Below are 20,946 nucleotides of genomic sequence, written 5' to 3' on the forward strand. Positions count from 1 at the left end.
GAGATTCTTTACAGCTTCACATTTCTCATTAGAGATATATTGAAAACTGTGTATAACAACATTCTTCACTCTGCCTATTCAAGATCCTGTTCGATTTTATAATCAACAGTTTCTTTTATTTCCGTTTTATTGCCTCTGCAATATCTCTTATTTGGTGACATTATCTTATTCATGGCGAAGCGTAAACACTGCGGGTCATACTTGGTCTGGGAAATGGAAGGCAATCTGATTTGATCCGAGGAAAGAAGGTGTAGCTCCTATTCTCTCAGGACTGATTATGTCCATCTCCTTCTGATATTTACTATTCCTCTTTGAATTAGACTGATGAAGCCACTGTGTAGTGAAACGTTTCCACAGTAAAGATACCCAAGTGTTGCACGTGTCTAATTTATCAACTTGTCGGTGCTTTGGGCCATTTATCTATATTACCTGCTTATAAATAGCCTTGCTGGCAAACGCGAGGCAGCGCAGTAATCACCGCGCCACCACATTGCAAAAAATAATAGCCCAGGTTGTTGTAGACAAATTAGAAATTCTCGGGCCAGTTGAGTTTACCTAATTGCACTATTTACTCATTTTGTCTTAAAGCCTTAAAATCAGGTTCTTGATGGAATAACCGTATAACTGGGACCGAATGCATTCATCCAATAGGTTCAATTACTTGAAAAACAATGTTCATTGATTCTGTAATGTGGTGGTACGGTTGATTAGAATTCTACTCAGAGATCACTAGACTACACTACGCCTGTCCTTTTTATCTAATGTCAGTTTGTATATCTTTGCTTACGTTTATGTTTCATTCTCTTTATTTTATCATGGAAGACTTAATTTCCTTCTACTTCTCCTATCGTCTTTCTTACATTATCTAATACTGTGCTCAATTTTAAATCCTTATCTTCCTACCAGCTTCTCTCTGGTTCCACAGATCTGTTGTCACGTTAAGAAGAGGTACGATAAAGCTCTTGGAGTAGGGAGTGTTCCTAATAACCACCAGAGAAGAGGCGGGGCCAGAAGCTACTGGTCGAACCCGTCAACCACAAATAGTTGATTACAAACAGGTGAGTGCATTTGTTCAAGAACGCTAAGATGTGAAGGATTAATAAGAGGATTAATAACCCAGGATTATCCAACAAAAGCACTCAGTGCGGCTTATATCTATCGAGGTCATTAGAGACTTTCCCAGGATGCAACCCATAACAGTCCACTAACTCCTAGGTACCTATTTACTGCTAAGTGAACACATGCAGCAGTTGACAGAAACTTATATTAGTCTTCTATCCCACTTCATCCAAGATTGAACCCGGGTTCTAGGATTGTGAGCCGAGCATGCTATAAATGAGTTACCACAGGTGCTTCTTGTCCGTGTTGCAATGCATGTAATTACCAGATTATATTGACTGTCCAGTTGTGCCCGAAAATGTTAATGTCCACCTACCGTAACTTATCTAGGTGAGTATTTATATACAGCTTGCTGGCACTGAAGGTAAATAAAAGTTAATGATCTCCACCATACAGCTCTCACTCTGTCACTGTGTTTCTTGCCACCTCCACTACACATGGTCTTTTAGCTCTGTACTCCATCTGTTCTCCTCTTTCAAACTCTGCAATGTCTTTTCTCCTCTCCAACCTCTGCAATGTCTCTCTTCTCTTCTCCAAACTCTGCAATGTCTTTCTTCTCATCTCCAAACTCTGCAATGTCTCTCTTCTCCTCTCCAAACTCTGTTAGACATAATCTATTGCTTTTATTTTGTTCCTCACAATACAGTGTTTTATGCTCTAGCCTTTACATTCTCCAATCTCAGTTTTTAACTATTACGAAGACTTTCTCGCTCTCAGAGTTCTCTCTTTGTAACAATAACACGGGCTTGAAACCCCATTAAACATCTGTAACAAAAACACTGCAAATTTTAGTTACAGTAAATACGATACACGTTGGAAAAGATATTTTTTAAAGACTCACAATTTAATGAATGCAGTATAAATGCCAATTCCATAGTGTGCATTGAATAGTGACCTAGTGTTGTTCTACACTAACTGTTCACTGAGGTTTGCACCAGTTCCAGCTGACTAACAATGAAATATATATATATATATATATATATATATATATATATATATATATATATATATATATATATATATATATGCAATAAGATCCAGTAAACAGGTGATTTCAGAATACGCAAAACAACCACTCTGAAAGAATAGAGAAATTCCAAGCGCTTTCGTGACTACTCACATTATCATGGAACTATGAAAGTAAAGCATCCAAGGAAGCTATATAAGGGGTCTGGCCAGCACCTCACTATCACTAAATTTTCTTGGGTAGAATAGTTTGTGTCGTGAGTTGTGCAAAGGACCTATCCAAGTTGGGTCGGCGCGCGTCAGGTGTTTAACCGTTGTGGGATCTGATAGTGAGGTGCTGGCCAGACCCCTTATATAGCTTCCTTGGATGCTTTACTTTCATAGTTCCTTGATAATGTGAGTAGTCACGAAAGCGCTTGGAATTTCTCTATTCTTTCAGAGTGGTTGTTTTGCGTATATATATATATATATATATATATATATATATATATATATATATATATATATATATATATATATATGACCCTCGTGAAATCGACAGCTTTAAAATAGCTTAACCAGTCTTATTGAATCAAGTATGGCATAAATTTTTGAAGTCTTCCATGATCTGCGTGAGAGTCATAAAAAAAAAAGTATTGACGGCTTTAATTAATATTTTTAAAATATATTTTGGAAAAATATCCGTAATGCCCTGCAGAGTTGTGATTTTTTAAATATTTCTTTGATTTTAGTTTTGGATGCAGCTCATACATCAGTACTGACAAAGCACAAAGGACATAAAATTAACTGGTATTCCATTAACACTATATCGTTTTACATGACAATAAGACAAAAATTAAGAATTAAGCCTCGTCAAAAACTGATTTAAAATGATATCGAGGAAAGTATTTATGTTGGTAGTCCGCAAAGAAGATGATTTTATTAACTATTAGGCAGGAGGGCAGAGTTAAGCTTTTTTTCTTTAGGAATAAACAAATATTATCTTCAATTAATTTTGCTTGTAACCATTGGTGTTGTTAATCGCTGGTATTTACCCAGGAGACCAGAAACTAAACTCGACCCCCGCGCTGACGTCACAGTGTAAACACGTGACGTCACTTGGTAAACAAACATCGGCCGCAATGTGTTGATATGAGAAATGACTGGTGGAAGAGGGGGCGAGGCGGAGCTCCCTTTTTCATTCACCCTTCATCTTCCCTCTCCCCTCATTTCCCCTTACCTCCGCTTCCCTCACATCCTCACCCCTCTCCCTGTCACCCTACTCCTTACATTTTGCAATAATGGTCGCTCATCCGGAGACCAGTAATGCATAAAAACAGAAAATAAATAAACCCCCCCAAAAAAATATCTTTAAAAAGTATGCTACAAAAATGATAGTAATTAGTTAAAAATTCTACAGTATGTACAACAATGAGTCTTTATCAGACCCACCTGGAAATAATTCTATCTTTAAAAATATCACATTTATTTCACCTAGCACTTTTTTTAAATGCATTTCTATTCACCAGAGTGGAATATGGAGATACAATCTTAAGATGTTCAAAGTAACTTATTACCACTAAAACAGAACCGAAATACACAATACCGTGACTGAAACAATGCGCAAATAACCAGCACATAGGAGAGAGAAACTTAAGATGACGTTTCTGTCCAACTTGGACCATTTACTAAGTCACCTCTCTTTTCATGGTCCAAGTCGGACCGAAACGTCGTGGTAAGCTTCTCTCTCTCCTGTATGCTGGTTATTTATATACAGTGTTCATCATTAGGTTACAGTCTCATCCAATGACAGTTCAATCATCTAGTTGGTGTTAAATATTAATGCTGTCTCATGCTTTCGCTTGTCATTAATGTTGTTCCATTCACGGTATTGTGCCTTTCCTGGTTATTTATGTTGAAGCTGTTTTCATTTGTGCTGTTGGGTGGGTGGGATTTTTATGCTCTATGACATAATGAAGAATTAGACACATGTGCAGCCTCTGGGTTTCATTATTTGTTGATTCCATAATGTAATAAAGCCACTGGATTGATAAAGCCACTGGATGGCGAAACATCTACAATAAAGATATGCAGATGTTACACTTGTGTCTAATTTTCATCATTATTTGTAGACGTTTCACCGCCCAGGACATAATAGGAAGACTATAAAACTATATACAAAAGACGAGGTAATCAGTCGGTCAGTATTGGAGCTGGTGATGAGCACCGCCGACGGTAGACCGTAGGACTCTCAATTTAAGGACCTCGGTTCGAGCCCCTCGTCCACCCTTCTGTTTATTCATCGAAAGTTGTATATATATATATATATATATATATATATATATATATATATATATATATATATATATATATATATATATATATATATATATATATACTTTTTTTTTTAACGCACCGGCCGTATCCCACCGAGGCAGGGTGGCCCGAAAAGAAAAACAAAAGTTTCTCTTTTTAAATTTAGTAATTTATACATTTTAGTCGCCTCTTACAACACGCATGGCTTACGGAGGAAGAATTCTGTTCCACTGCAATAATTTCGCAAAAATCATTCTGAACCTAACTAAAAAAATATATTTCATTGTGTTTTTTATTATTAAATTATTTTAAATTTATCTAAAATATATTTAGTTGGATTAGGTTAAATTCAATTGCGTTTGTTATAAGGTTAGGTAAGTTATTTTGGTGCAAAATTATTAATTTTTACATCAACACAAATGAAAGAAATATATCTTTAAACGTTTAAGAGAAATTTTTGAAAGGACTTAAACTTAAATGAGTTCTTGTTAATTGACCAATTTTACCTATTCGGCACGACATATATATATATATATATATATATATATATATATATATATATATATATATATATATATATATATATATATATATATATATTATATTCAGAAAAATAATTTTTCCACTTGGTAATCTCAAAGAAATGAGGAACAGAAATACCAGAGCTTTGGTAAACATCTTCATTTGTTATCCAATTTTCGGAACTACAGAAAACTAGTCCGACGCACTACTCTAACATGGTAACTACAATAACAATGTCATCTTTGTTTTATGTTAAGCAGGCGCCACTAACTGCGACGGTGTCTGCTAAGACTTGATACACGTTCTCTCAGCACTAACAGTCTGCATGAACAGATATAGCTCTTGGCACTCAACCCTGTGTCAGTGCTTCAGAAAAAGCGTAATAGCCTCGTGAATCAGTCACAGATGGTGGGTCGCGGTGGGAGGTACTGGCTTAGCCACTGTTCTGTCCTCTCCTTCGTCTATCCATAGCTTCCACTCTTACCTTTTTTTTCTTTCCTCCTTACCTTCTCTATCCACTATATCTCTTTCGCCTTTTCTCCTATTCCTTTTCACTTCCCTGCCTTGCGTGTTTTCCCTCTCCGCCTTTCCCACCCGGTACGGCTGGAAACACGTCCTAACGTCCTGTTCACCCATCAGTGTAAAATGGGTACCTGGGTGTTAGTCGACTGGTGTGGGTCGCATCCTGGGACAAAACTGACCTAATTTGCCCGAAATGCTCTGCATAACAAGCGGCTTTCTATATAGTAGTATGCCATTGACGTCAAGCTATGCCTGTATACCTTGTACACGTACTTGTAAAAATAATGATATTATTATTTTGATTTCTTCTCTCTCCTCTCGTTGTTTTTCCATTCCTTCCGTTACCTTTCCTCCTCTCTCCTTCCTTTCCTCTCCCCTCCTTCGTTATTTTATCCCTTCCCCTTTCTTTCCACACTCTTTTCCCTTCCTAGCCTTACCTTCTTCCCGACCTTGCCATAACCATTCCCTCTCACTGCTTTTATCACCTCCCTAGCATCCTCCCTTTTCATCGTATTTCCCCATTTCTCCACACTCTCCCGCCTCTCGCCAAAATTCACCTCCCACGCAGTGGTCTGCCGGAGTGTTTGTTTACTTGCAGCTATAATGGCTTCAGTCCATTACGTTTCTCGTTCTCGACAACGACCAGTTGGAGTAGAAGCACTTCCACCTGTTAGTGAGAGGATGTCGACCCCTTGAGGGGCACGTAAGTTCCCCTGTCTTCTAATAACATGTTCATTTTTCCCTTATAATCTACCCTGTCCATAATTACTATCGTATTTTCTTTGTTTGCTTTCGTAAGGTGAAGTCTAGGATCTTTCCATTAATTTATGGTATGAATTAAGGAATTAAGGGAAGATCCCAGACGTCACCTTACGAAAGCAGACAAAATAATACTATAGTAATTATGGACAAGGTAGATTATAGGGGGAAAATGAACATATTAGGAGGCAGGGAAATTCAGGCAACCCTTAAGTACCCTACAGTCCCTGTAGAATGGATGCTTGAGGAACTGTGTAGTTCATTTCAGCTGTGTCCACACTTCATACTGTCATGATATTTGTCTGCTCGTGGAAACGCGAGATTCTGGTTACTTAAGCAGTAGTATGATCCGGTAGCAGTATGATCCGGAGAGGGGAATGGTAGTTTCAAATACTTTGGTCAAGAACCCTTCACCAGTGCTTCAAGGAAATTCCTTATGACAGTGTCAGGCTTGAGGAACACTGACAGTTACGCTAGTCCATCTTCACTCTTCGTCACACAGGGTAACTATTTTTTACCCTTCCGGTATTCCTAAAATCGCTACATGAATTTTATGTGTTCAACGATTCCCGATAATAAAATTAGTAATGTAATTAATAAAAATATATAAAAAATTCAACTGCAATCATTCGCAAAAATAAAGTAGGTTCAGCTTAATGCCTTCAACTATGCCAGTTCACCTTTCTTGGGAATACCTTGATGTTGGTGACGACCTCTTTATTCAAGGAATTCGAGTTACTTTACGCTTCCTCGAATGAAACCTGTTTTCTACCCCCCTCCCCAGGGGTTGTATGACCCCTAGGGATTTATCGATACCCTGTGATAATAATATGCTGGTACAAAGATAGTAGCTCTGAATAATGTCCTTAGCTCTTGGGGTTGTATTCTGCGTAGTACTGTATTAATAGGCTAAAATAAATTGTTCTTGTTATAATAAGGTTAGGTAAGTTTTCTAAGATTCTTTTGTAGCAAAATTAAAAATTTTTACATTAATATTAATGAAAAAAAATATATCTTTAAAGGTATAAGAGAAAATTTTAGAAAGGACTTAATTTTAAATGAGTTTTAAAGGCTTCCTTAAATTCTACGAATATGCAATCAATCTTTTTACCTATTGGTATATCTCACATCAATAAAAAGGCTTTCAAACGAGCTGATATAGATAAAGCGTGGCACTATACAGTCTGAGTGTCATTTAGGTACAGGTACACATGAGTACAATTATTACACATAGTGTAAATTATCCTGGATAACCCCAAAAATTTAGCTCTTGTCTTGTTAATAATGTTAGGAACCCTAACCCTAATCATGTAAAAGCCAGTGTAAAAGGAACGAAGAGAGAGAGAGAGAGAGAGAGAGAGAGAGAGAGAGAGAGAGAGACGAACAGATGGCCTTCAAAGGTATTTACTAAAGTCTAAACTTCAGTAAATACTTTTGAGCCTCTTGAAGGTTTTTCTTGTATATTACGCAAAAAAAAGCAACTTTGAGAGCCTAACGAAAAACTACACTGCAAAAAAAAAAACTTAATAACCAATTATAATTTAAAATTACGTGCATCCCATAAGGAATGCACATTGTATTACTCAGTATCAATTTCCATGGATCCCCTGCCCAAGGAGGTGCATATAACTACAATAACGGAATACAGAGTGACAAAAACAAGGCAATTATGGTTGAGTTTATTATAATGTGTATATTTGAAATGTATTTAGGTAGGGTTAAAAGTTCATTGCTTAAACTACCGGCAACAGTTGTTTGTTATTTTCGTTGTGTGTCTCCATGCCCAGTTTGCATCGCCAGGTATTCTTGGATTCTAATTGGCTCGCCTTTCGAGCACACATGGTTATAATTCGTTGATCATTAGTACTCAGAGGAGAAAGGCTTGTTGGTTTAGCAGGGACTCGTTCATTTGTTACTGCTTCCTGTGAGTGTTTGCTTCATGTACCAGCCGCCGTTCTTCGTTCTGCTGTCTCCTGCTTCTTGGTCCTGATGACTTCGTAGAGATTCCTGAATGTTCCCGTCCCTTTGGCGTCCTTGTTCTACATTTTTCACGGTTTTGAGTCTTCGTGGAATTGTTTACCTGTTGCCTGGAGCCAGTGATCGAAGTAACCATGTGAAGGGGGACTAACAGACACGACGGGCTGGTGAGATATTAATTCACATTTTCGTTAAACAACACCTATTTACTTCTTATCTACCAGGTCCAGCCAGCTCCTCTTTCATCCTGATGTTGAGTGTTCTTATCAGGTCTCTGAAGGTCATGGTCGTGAGTCTGTACCCATAAACTTACACCCGAAGCCGTTACATAGTTGCTTTATTTACGTTTCTTGTTATGAAAACTATAGGTTCCTAATGGTATACCGTATACTTTAATGCATGTTCTACTGTGATTGTTATACGGTACTGTAAGACTCCCACTAACCCAAAAAAAAAAAAAATCTGTAGAGTGTTACCTATGTTAAGAAATTTCAAAAGAACTTATACCTACTTAAGGTATGTTGCACATATGTTGACATATTAAAGTACCTCAAGGTACTTTAATATGTCAGATTTTTATGTGGGTGCCCCGGTGGCCTGGTGCTTAAAGCTCTCGCTTCACACACGGAGGGCCCGGGTTCGATTCCCGGCAGGTTGGAAAAATTTCGACGCGTTTCCTTATACCTGTTGTCATATTCACCTAGCAGCAAATAGGTACCTGGGTGTTAGTCGACTGGTGTGGATCGCATCCTGGGGGACAAGATTGAGGACCACAATGGAAATAAGTTAGTCCTCGATGACGCACTGACTTTGTTGGGTTATCCTGGGTGACTAACCCTCCGGGGTTGAAAATCTTATATGGTGTACTCGCCAAAGGTGTTTTGATTGCCGAGTACGATTGTACTGATAATGATTTAAATGACTGATCTAGTTTGATCTGTTTATTGAATTAATTTTGCTTTTTTACTAAATTTTCTGAAGATTGAGACACTTGTGCAACATATGAGAATCTGTGTGGCGAAAAGTTTTAAACCATTTACCACTAAATTTTCTGCCGCTGAGGAAGCTTGCTTATGTCCTTGCTACCAGGGATCAGATATATTAGACCAGTTGTTAAGGGAGTTGTCCGTTGCTTATTTAAATATTTCATAAACACACTATTTTAAGAAAATTCAGATATATTAGGCCAGTTGTTAAGGGAGTTATCTGTTGCTTATTTAAATATTTCATTAACACTCTATTTTAAGAAAATTCAGATATATTAGGCCAGTTGTTAAGGGAGTTGTCTGTTGCTTATTTAAATATTTCATTAACACTCCATTTTAAGAAAATTAATTTTACCTCGGTTTCAACTGATCTTAAGCAGTAGCTGTGTGATGTTGTACAATGGTGAATGAATCTCAAGGTTTTATCATGTGTGCTAAGATTTCATATTTAAGTTAACTGTATTGAATTTGAATTATCTGGGAGGGAACTAGCGACGTGTTAGCTAACGCATAACAGGTTCCTGCCTCCTGACACGTGTGAAACGGGCAGTGTTTGGGTGGCAAAGTTTCAGAATGCAATGTGAGGTTTTCCGGAATTTTGTAATTAGTGGCGAAAAACTCCGAAATATATTTATAAACTTAATATTATTAATAAAGGGATGCATAAATTTGCACTTAAATATGTCCGGGAAATTTGTTTACAATTAAAAACTGTGGGTGAGTACTGTTTGGCTAATTTGTTTACTGGGGTTAAAAGTAGACTACTCGTGGGGCAATACAGTTACATGAAGCCTTCATAATTTCAAGACTATGCTTGTCTATTAATAACGGATTCATGAAAATACTCAGGGAATATGAGGGTGGTATGTAAGAGAACTAAATTCATGTTAAAGTGGCTGCTTTGTTAGTCACACCATCTATCTCTAAGAGAAAACCCTATATACAAAGGGAAACCCTATACCCTTGTTAGAATCACTTAAGAAATAAAAGCAGAAGAATTCGAGGGTTATAGCCAGTTTAATTGCAGCAAACAAACATGAAATGTAAGTGACTATAAACACACACACACACACACACACACACACACACACACCACGGAAAAAAAGAGTGTGTGCGTGTTTTTAAACCTGTCTCGCCAGGCTATAAATACTACTAGCCTCTTTATATTTTTATTAAGTCCAGTGGAAGAAAACGCGGACGACAACACCCCGTTTTCTCGGACAATGCGGGTGCGGCCACCCTCCCCCCCCCCTAACCCCCTCCTCTTCCAACTGGAATCCTCAATCGTTGTTAAAAGCTCTATTGACTCGTTATTTTGTGCATTCCATCCATTGATAAAGGTTAAACCGTGGGAGTTATACAGCGACTGATTAGGAGGTAAATGGATGGTAGTTCCTGAGTCATTCTACCATGCAGGGACGCTTGGATATGGAGCTAAAAAAAAAAATCTCCTGACCACTATATAGAGATTGCAATCAGGATACAGAGGCAGGAAGTCGCTGCTGGCTGCCATTAACTAGAGCAGTAGAGTAATTGGCTTCGTACTCCAAGTGACGGCTCGACAGATTTCACGCTAGGGTGCATTACGCCATGTTACTGGTTTGAGAAACGGGCTGGTCGCCTGGCAGACAGAGAATATTAATACTTTATTCCTTTGCAGTGGGAGATAAAGTAATTCATATTTAAAAGGGAAAAATCGCGGCTGAAAATTATAAGTATCCACGGGAAGAAAATTTAGCATAACCATTGTAGGGGAGAAAAGTAATTATATCTAAACCATCAGACGAGATTTAATGTGGAATGAAGGGGAAGAAAAAGAATGGAAGTATAACTTACAGAAGACGACTCAATTAACTCATTTGAGTCAAATGGAGAATATTTTATATACGGGCAGAAGGTATATATGTCGAGGGGTGAATCATCGCTGAATATATTTGTGTCGAATAGGTAAAACTTGCGATTTTGGCTTAAATAACAACGCTCTTACCGAATAAGGCAAGCGAAAATTTTTGTATGCAGTAAGTTCACAAAAATCATTCTGAACCCTACGAAAAAATATACTTAATTGTTTATAATTAGTTTATAAAGTTATCTAAAGTATATTTAGTTGGATTAGGCTAAATTAAATTGCGCTTGTTATAACAAGGTTAGGCAAGTTTTCTAAGGTTCTTTTGGTACAAAGTTATTAATTTTTACATTAACATAACTGAAAAAAAAATATCTTTAAACATATAAGAGAAAATTTTAGAAAGTACTTAATTTTAAGTTTTTGCTAATTGACCAATTTTACCTATTCGGCACGAGATTGTATAATATATATTTATATATATATATTTATATATATTTATATATATATATTTATATATATATTATTATAAAAATTAGATCACGAATGTTTTGCGTATATACACCCAGAAGAGTATAATTCTTTGCATAATACACCGACAAATTTATAACTGCACCAACAAGTACGTATCTACATGTATGCGACCCTTGTCGGTTTAGAGCGTTATTTGATTATAATTACATATATGCACTGAAAGACGGCGTTCATCTGTGTGTGTGTGTGTATGTATATATATATATATATATATATATATAATATATATATATATATATATATATATATATAATATATATATGTCTGTCGTGCCGGATATGTAAAACTGGTCAATTAGCAAGAACTCATTTAAAATTAAGTCCTTTCTGAAAAAATTTCTTATAAGTTTAAAGATATATTTTTTTCATTAATGTTAATGTAAAAAAATTTAATTTTGCACCAAAAGAATCTTAGAAAAATTACCAAACCTTATTATAAGAAGAGCAATTTATTTTAGCCTAACCCAACTAAATATATTTTAAATACGTTTACAATAATTTAATACTAAACAAACACAATGAAATATATTTTTTTCGTTAGGTTCAGAATGATTTTGGCGAAATTATTGCATACACAAATTTTCACTTGTCCTATACGGCAAGATGAGCGTTGCTATTTAAGCCAAGATCGCAAGTTCTGCCTATTTGGCACGACATATATTATACATATATATATATATATATATATATATATATATATAAATATGTTTTTGTATTGAGAAGTATGTATGTATGTGTATATTTCCGAGTAATACTGCCATCCTGCTAAATAAGCTTGAAACAGAAGCCTGTTAAAGTATTACATGCTATCAAGAACAAGCTATCAAGATCTTACGAACGTCTGCTTCCCTTTAGTATAAAAATAATCTTTACTTTCCTGTGTTAATTAATAATTATTCTGTAATATTTCCATTATTTGAGAAAGGGAGGGTGTGTGGGGGGGGCGTACTCGCTTAATTGTGGTTGCAGGGGTCGAGACTCGGCTTTTGGCCCCTCCTCTTCACTGACCGCTACTGGGTCCTCTCCCTGCTCTGAGCTTAATCATACCTCATCTTAAAACTATGTATGGTTCCTGTCTACACTGCATCACTTGCCAGACTATTCCACTTCCTAACAACTGTGGCTGAAGAAATACTTCCTAACATCCCTTTGGCTCATCTCAGTCTTCAGCTTCCAATTGTGACCCCTTGTATCTGTGTCCCTTCTTTGGAACATCCTGTCTCTGTCCACCTAGTCTATTCCACGCAGTATTTTGTATGTCGTTATTATGTCTCCCCTAACCATCCTGTGCGTGGGTGTGTCTGTGTGTATGTAGATAACTGGACATGTGTAAAGGGATGTATGTACGTACTCTTCAACTGTTGCAGGAATCGAGTCTTGGCTCCTGGACCCACTTCTCATCTGGCCAATACAGGTTTCTCTGCAGTGTGGGGGGGGGGAGGGGAGGGGTATTTATCGTTATTCTGCTTCACTATAACTCCATCGTTCTTGTTAAAAGGTTATTATTAGGAAGCTGTTTATAAAAAAAATTTTGCAACAATGTTTATTCGTGTTAATTGCTTATAGAGCTTTGGCGATTACTAATTAAGATAAGGAACCTTGGTTTACTTATAATAAATGACGTGTGTACACACACACACACACACACACACACACACACACAAACAGTTTGGGAAACGATGTAGTGGAGGCAGGATCCATTCATAGCTTTAAGCAGAGGTATGACAAGGCTCACGGTTCAGGGAGAGTGACCTAATAGCGACCAGTGAAGAGGCGGGGCCAGGATCTTGGACTCGACCCCTGCAACCTCGACTAGGTGAGTACAACTAGGCGAGTACACACACACACACACACACACACACACACACACACACACACACACACACACACACACACACACACACACACACACACACACACACACACACACACACACACGAATCACCTACAGCTACACTCCAAGTGAGAGCAAACACATATACTCGAAAATAAAATATTTTTCCTAGAGAGAACGAACGCAAGTGTGTGTGTGTGCACGCTTATTTGTCCTCGCCTATCTGTGGTTGTATTGGTCGATTCTCGGCTCCTGGCCCTGCCTCTTACATGCCTCTCTCCTGATTCACTCTTAGCCTGGTGGGCGCTCTCGTACCTGCTCATAAAGCTATGTATAGGACCTGCCTCCACCTCTTCAGATCATTCCACTTCCCGGCCGTTATGAGACTGAAGAAATACTTTCTAACATTCCTGTGTCTTTCAGCAGTGCCCCCGAGTTTCCGTTTCTCGCCTCTCAAACTGGCTGTCCTCGTCCACCTTTTCGATTCCACTTAGTATTTTGTATATTACGTCCTACCTTATTATTCTTTCCTCCAGTATCGTTAGATATAATTCCGTTAGCCTAGCCTCGTAGTTCGTGCCTCGTAGTTCAGGCTCAAGCTTCTTGTATACTTCTGTACGTTCTCCTCTTACGGGTGCGGGTTCCATACTGGTGCTGTATATTCAGAGATGGTCCTAACGTATGTTGAATAAAGGGCCCTGGGTGATTTCTGTTGAGATTCCCGAAGGTTCCTCTTAGAGTTGCCAGAAGAGCAGTACCTGCAGATGTAACTCGACCTCTAGTGATATCCTGAGTGCTATGCTTATCCCTACATTTTTGTGTGTGAAATCTGCAGCCCCTCTAACCCCAATCTATACCCAGTTTCTGGCCTCCTTCAATCTTCATGAACCTGCATTTACTGAGGCTGAATTCAAGCAACCACTTATCCGACCACTCTTGCAATTTGTTCAGCTCTTTGGAGTCTTTCCTTGCCCTCCATCTGGAATGTCATTCACATAAATTAGACACAGCACTGGTACTAATACCGATCCTTGCGGAAACTCGGTAGTTGCTGTTCCTTAGTCTGAGAGCTGTTTTGTGTGTGTGTGTGTGTGTGTGTGTGTGTGTGTGTGTGTGTGTGTGTGTGTGTGTGTGTGTACCATTAGGTAGACACTAGGATAATTTAAGCAGGTTTCCAGTCCAACTTTTTGATTACCATCTTGTCATTTTTTGTACACATATTCCGCATTTATCAATTTAATCTTTTTCTTTTTAACCCCAGGCTTCAGCTTTTTCTTCCTCTTTGGCACTAGCTGACACTGTCTCGAATGGCACTTCTCAAGTGGCTGCTATAGTATTCCTAACCTTAAGTTTTTGCATAATTTCGTTTTAAGGAAGTATTTGTATGCTGTTTGTATGGTTTTAACATCCTTTAGGCCAAGTGGCATTGGCATCCTTTAACTCGAGTGGCACAAACGAGCTTTGCCCTGAGTGGCACTTTGAGGATCAGCGCCGTCGCTCCTGTGGCTTATCCGGAAATCTCATTTGAAGCGCAACTCTGCGGGAAGGAAGTAGGATATTTATACCCTCTGTGCTTCTAATGAAAAGTGACACTGATAAGGCAGTGACTTAAAAGCGAAAGTGATTGAACATAAGAAACAGTGGAAGGTAACTAGTGTAAGAAAAAGGACGGGTCAGAAAGCGTATATAAATAACGAGGTTGAAAAGGGGTGTGGTAGAAGTTCGCGCCGCAGAAGTTTGTGATTATAGGAGGGTGGATATGATTAAAATTTGGAATAATTTGTGGAATAAGGAGGGGAACAGGGTGTTAGAGGTAAAAACAGCCAATGAGAAGTTTCAATAATGCAAAATTGATATGCAGATGGTAGAGAATATGCAGAGATGAAAGAGGGTAAAAGAGGAAGTTAGAGAATAGGTGAATTATTATAAGTAAATATTGCTGAGAATTAGAATAATTTCGTAAAAAGCTGAAATTGAGAAAACCTGGAGATGAATGGACTTTGCAGTTAAAAAGAGAGAGGAACGATAATAGATGTGGAGGTCAAGGTATCGGAAAGATGGAAAGGATATTTCGAAGAGTTGTTAAATGTTGTTGATTGGGAGGCAGTAGTTTCATGTATTAAGCAGGAGGAATAATATCTCAGACAAGTAAGAAATAGAATTCAGGTGAATATGAGGAAAATGAGTGAGGTAAAGGGTAAAATCAAAGTGGGTAAAACAGCTGGAGCAGAGGGGATTAAGACTGATATACTAAAAGTAGGTGCGAAAAATAGCTTTGAAGTGTTCAGTACAAGCATGAAAGTAGGGAAGGTACCTAAAGGATTTAGATAGAACATGCATAGTTTCTCTGTATATGAAAAAAAAGGACCTGAATTGTAGGGAAAAACGCCTGTTGGGTATACGACGTAAAGTGTAAGGTGTATGATAGTGTATGGCAAGATAATAAGTATACTTCGAGAGGAACAAAAAATTTAGGGAGGGTAAGGGATGTACAGATAGTATTTACAGTGAATTATATAAATGAATAATAGTGGTAAGGAACTCTCGCTTTAATGGATATAAAAAAAATTCTATAAAAGGGTGGATAAGACAGGAATGTGCCAGACGTTACAAATGAATGGAATAGGTGGCAGCCTGAAAAAAAAATGTGAAAATATTCTTTTAAATACTGAAATGCTCAGGTTTGGATATATAGGAGAGAAGGAAAATATTTTACCCCTAAAAGTTTTTTTTTTTTAAATTGAGGTGTGTGATGTCACCATAGTGGTTTATTATACTTATAGACGAAGTTGAAAAGCGAATGCAGGAGCGTTGGGGAGATTTACATTTGTTATTTTTGGCCGATAACACTATTTTAGGGAAGTTCTGAATAGGAGTTGCAAAAATTAGTGGATTTTTTTTAAGTTATACAAAAGAATTAATAGCAAACTTAGAAGAGAGGCAGGTAATGTGTTACATAAATTATGCAGTGAAAGATTGGATGCCAGACTGGTAGGAGAGAGTCTGAAAGAAGTGAAAGTATTTGGATATGCTGGAGTGGACATGTCGGCAGATGGGTCTTCGGAGACAAGAACCTCAGACGAGAGAAGAAAGGTGGAAAGAAATTTAAGATAAAAAAAAGGGAAATGTATCAGAGTACACAGATACTTTTGTATGGGTACGAAGCATGGGGTTTAAACGCTGCGGCGAAGAGGCAGCTAGAGGCTGGCTGTCATGTTTGAGAGCAATGTGTCTTGTGAATATTATGCAGAGAATTAGCACAGAATTTAGAAGACGGCGAGGGGGTTACCAAAAGAATAATTCAGAGAACAGAGGAGGGGTTGTTGAGATGGTTTTGATATTTAAGAGAGCTGAATGACCAAGAAGTGTAAATCTGGGTCAAATGATAATTGAAGTATTCAGTGATAATCAACCACCCAACATCGTGTATGAGGTAGCGAGATCAGAGATGACATTGATTTTTCTAGCTTGATGTGCTATTAGTGTTAAGGTAACATATATGAAGGGATTCAGGAGAACCTGTTAGCCAGACTTGATTCCTGGAGGTGGGAAGTATAGTATCGACATTCTGAAGAGGTGGCGATACATTTCAGAAGGTCACTGAAATGAAAAGTCTGCACACTCCAGGCAAGACCGTTACGTAGTGAGTAATGGTGAATGTGTTTCCTCTTTTTTGGGGTCACCTTGCCGATATAACAAAATAATAATTATGATAATGACTAACATTGTGAATTAATTAGGCCTTAATTTTCACCATCTTATCCCATTTTGCACTATTTCGAGTTTCTCACCTTACCAGCTCCCTTTCTCAATTCATACCACCACCCGGCATTATCTGTTCCCACTTTGCACCATACCCTGCAACATCTTGTACCAGCTGGCCCCCAACTTCAATTATCAAGCTTCCCTTGCAACCGCCCAGCAGCAGCTGCTAAACCTGGCCTTCTTGGCGCCTGTTACATCTGGCACTTCTGACATTATTAAAGGCTTCGCAAGGGGATTTCGGTTCAAGCTCTTAGACTTCCTCTGACGAGAAACTTTATACTCCCCTGAAAATCCACAGCCAGATAAGTATATTTGATAGTTTGTATATTACGCGAGTAGCTGAGAAAAGCTCGATACTTTACAAACAACTGTGCGGAATGACTCACACATGTTATTGTCTTCATAGAAGTTAAAATTTACCGAAGCTGATAAGAGGTTAAAAAGACATATACAGCAAAAAGAGATCTTTATTAGCACGTTTAGCCAAAATGATGTTTAATCAAGTCCTTGCTAAAACCTTGATTAGGTGAAACGTCGTATTAGTGAGGTTCTCCTCTTGCTGTAATTAGATTGTCAGAAAACAGGACAAGTGTTTCCTGACGCGGGTCTTAGTCATATGTAGGTTCTGAACCACACCATATAAAGAAAAGAAAATATAGCACTACAAAACGTTCCCGACAGGTTAAAGACTGTCTCTTGCATTCAGAGTGGTTCCACCACTCTTTAATGCATTTGAGATTCGAACTGGAGTCAGGCAAATGCCAGCCCACCGCTTTTGCTACCTGGCTTTGAAGTGCAATTCAGAAAACGTTTCCTCGTGGAAGGTACCTTGATGCTGGGGAAGGAACTCAGTCATACATGGATCTGGTTTAAAACGACAGGTGAGCAAACTAATAAATTTATTAGAAAACGTTTAGGTAATGGGACGCTGATCAGTCATTTTTCAGGTCATTCGCACTACGCCTATGTACACTGTCATTTATTTTCTATTACAGTGTTCAAGGTCCCAGGACCGAAACTTTTTCTAATGTGTCTTACTGTTTGCTCACATGTTAACATAAACCAACTTTTTCAGATTTATGTGATGAATGGTTTTGAAAACCGACAAGTTCAAGATTGAGATACTTGTGCAACATATGGGAATCTTTATTTAGGAAACGTTTCGCCACATAGTGGCTTCATCAGTCCAATAGAAAGCAGAAAGGCGTAAGGGGAGGAGGAGTTTGAGGTAATCAGTCCCTCAGCCTGGAGTCGACGTGTTCAGTCCATCAATCTTGTAGAATGTACAGCATAGGGCCGTAGACGTGGCTTATATACTGTAGTCAGGTGAGGCGAAGCAGGAGGAGGCGGGGTCATAGTGGTACCATCCACTACTCGAAGTAGGTCCTCGTCCAAAGGTTGGACAAGTTTTGAAGAATTCTTTGTATCAAGATCCCATGATGATGCAGTGTGGCCACTGTGTGGCGAAACGTTTCCTCAATAAAGATTCCCATATGTTGCATAAGTGTCTCAATCTTCAACCCAGATTTATACCATGTAGAGTTATACGGGATGTTTCACTGGTAGGAGGCCCCGAGTTATCCTTTACTACAGATAAAACGGTTGCAACTACGGTAGTACCAACTCGGGGCCACCTAAGAGTTAAACAGCCTATACAATAATATTGATAGGCTTTGGGCTTTCAGTATAATACTATAGAAAATAACTTAGTTAAGCTATTCCCGTGAAAATGTTAGCGTACTAATTTTGTTATAAATGTTTATCTAATTTAAAATATCTGATAGTTCCGTATTATACAATAGAGTATGTCTCTCCAGAGACAGAGACTCCTCCTTAATGGCATTGGTGGCACCACAAGGACAATTGGCACTTAGCTTTATATTACAGACGTTAGTTCTAGAAGACTGCGCCTAATTTCAAAAGTCGTCCTTAGAGCGACGGTTCTTACGCCTAAATGAAGTGAATGGCGCTTAGCTTATGAACTATTACCGTAAAGAAATGTAGCAGAGCGAAATATTTTAATAGACGGCATTACGTCATAAATATAGCCTTATGATGCCTGCAGACGTTTCGACCTATCATTCTTATAGACTTTTCCAGGGGAAACGTTTTGATAATATAAAAGCTAGCTATGCCAATCTATTTTCGCAATGCTTGTGAAGAAATCTGGAGACCAGCATCGCTAAATCAGGAATAGTGAGTAAACATGTTCGTACGTACAAGAAAATTTCAGTTTATTCAGGTACAGGTACACACAAATACAGTTACATAAATTATCATACATAGCAGAATATGCAATAAGATCACAGTAAACAGGTAATATCAGAATATACAAAACAACCACTGTGAAAGAATAGTGAAATTCCAAGCGCTTTCGTGACTTCACATTATCAAGGAACTTGATAATGTTCCTTGATAATGTGAGAAGTAACGAAAGCACTTGGAATTTCACTGTTCTTTCACAGTGGATGTTTTGCATTGCAGCATATGTATAGATTACCTTGGATAACCAAAAATAAGTCAGACAAAGCGACTTATTTCCACTGGGGTCCTTTATTTATTTCCAACAGATGAAAGAAAACTTGGAAAATGTGCTCATTCCTAGTAGACACATTCACTAAAACAGCAATAAAACTTATTAGATATATTTACACTTAGACTATTAGATTACTACTAGAATTAAACAGGAAGAGTAGAGAAAGTAGTTATATTGAAACCTAAAAAAATTAGTTTATTAGAGAAAGTTTTGTATATAGTTTTGGGTACAGGTTTGATTAAACTTTTAGGGTCAGGTTTTACAGCAGTTTTGCCTGTGCTTCAGATTATAAACGAGAGGTTTAAAGGTTTTATATATATTCATTCAGGAGAGGAGAATTTATATATTGCCAATCATGAATGCCTATATGTATATATTATAGTGTATCTTTCTTAATGAGTATGTAGGAATATGTATTATAAATGACATGTATGGGTATCTGTTTCGTGATTTCTCACATTATGATGTGAGAAAACACGAACACGCTTGGAATTTCACTATTTTTTCACTGCTTATTTTGCATAATATATCACCTGTTTAATGTGGTCTTATTGCGCATTTTATATATATATATATATATATATATATATATATATATATATATATATATATATATATATATATATATTTAGCAAAAACTCGTTTAAAATTAAGCCCTTTCTAAAATTTTCTCTTATACGTTTAAAGATATATTTTTTTTATTAATGTTAATGCATAAAATTTTAATTTTGCACCAAAAGAATCTTAGAAAACTTACCTAACCTTATTATAACAAGAACAATTTAATTTATTTTAGCCTAACCCAACTATATATATTTTAGATCTGTTTACAATAATTTAATACTAAACAAACACAGTGAAATATATTTTTTTCGGTAGGTTCAGAATGATTTTGGCGAAATTATTGCATACACAAATTTTTCGCTTGTCCTATATGGCAAGATGAGCGTTGCTATTTAAGCCAAGATCGCAAGTTCTGCCTATTCGGCACGACATATATATAATATATATATATATATATAATATATATATATATATATAATATATATATATATATATATATATATATATATATATATATATATATATATATATATATATATATATATATATATATATATATATATGTTATTTATTTAACAGAGATCACCCGACCTGTTTGTGACATCTTTCTATGGGAGTACGTGAAGAGCACAGTTTACGTACCACCACTGCCAGCAACCCTGGAAGAGATGAAAATTTCGATCACTGAAGCAGTTCACATGACAATACCAGATATGCTGCAG

General features: G+C 37.3%; 1 protein-coding gene and 1 long non-coding RNA gene across 2 annotated transcripts in view; one reads left to right on the top strand and one right to left on the bottom strand.

The window, feature by feature from the left end:
* LOC138854572 (uncharacterized) overlaps positions 1 to 20,946 on the bottom strand; it is a 294,198-nt gene that overhangs the window by 167,930 nt on the left and 105,322 nt on the right. The gene's annotated exons all lie outside the window — the stretch shown is intronic.
* Positions 8,062 to 20,946, top strand: part of LOC138854573 (uncharacterized) — a 182,112-nt gene continuing 169,227 nt past the window's right edge. The window contains exon 1 of the long non-coding RNA XR_011393756.1: positions 8,062 to 8,327. This is a non-coding gene — a long non-coding RNA (uncharacterized lncRNA). The remainder of the gene's footprint in view (positions 8,328 to 20,946) is intronic.

This window comes from Cherax quadricarinatus, chromosome 63 (genome assembly GCF_038502225.1).
Source record: "Cherax quadricarinatus isolate ZL_2023a chromosome 63, ASM3850222v1, whole genome shotgun sequence".
NCBI classification, from domain to species: domain Eukaryota; kingdom Metazoa; phylum Arthropoda; class Malacostraca; order Decapoda; family Parastacidae; genus Cherax; species Cherax quadricarinatus.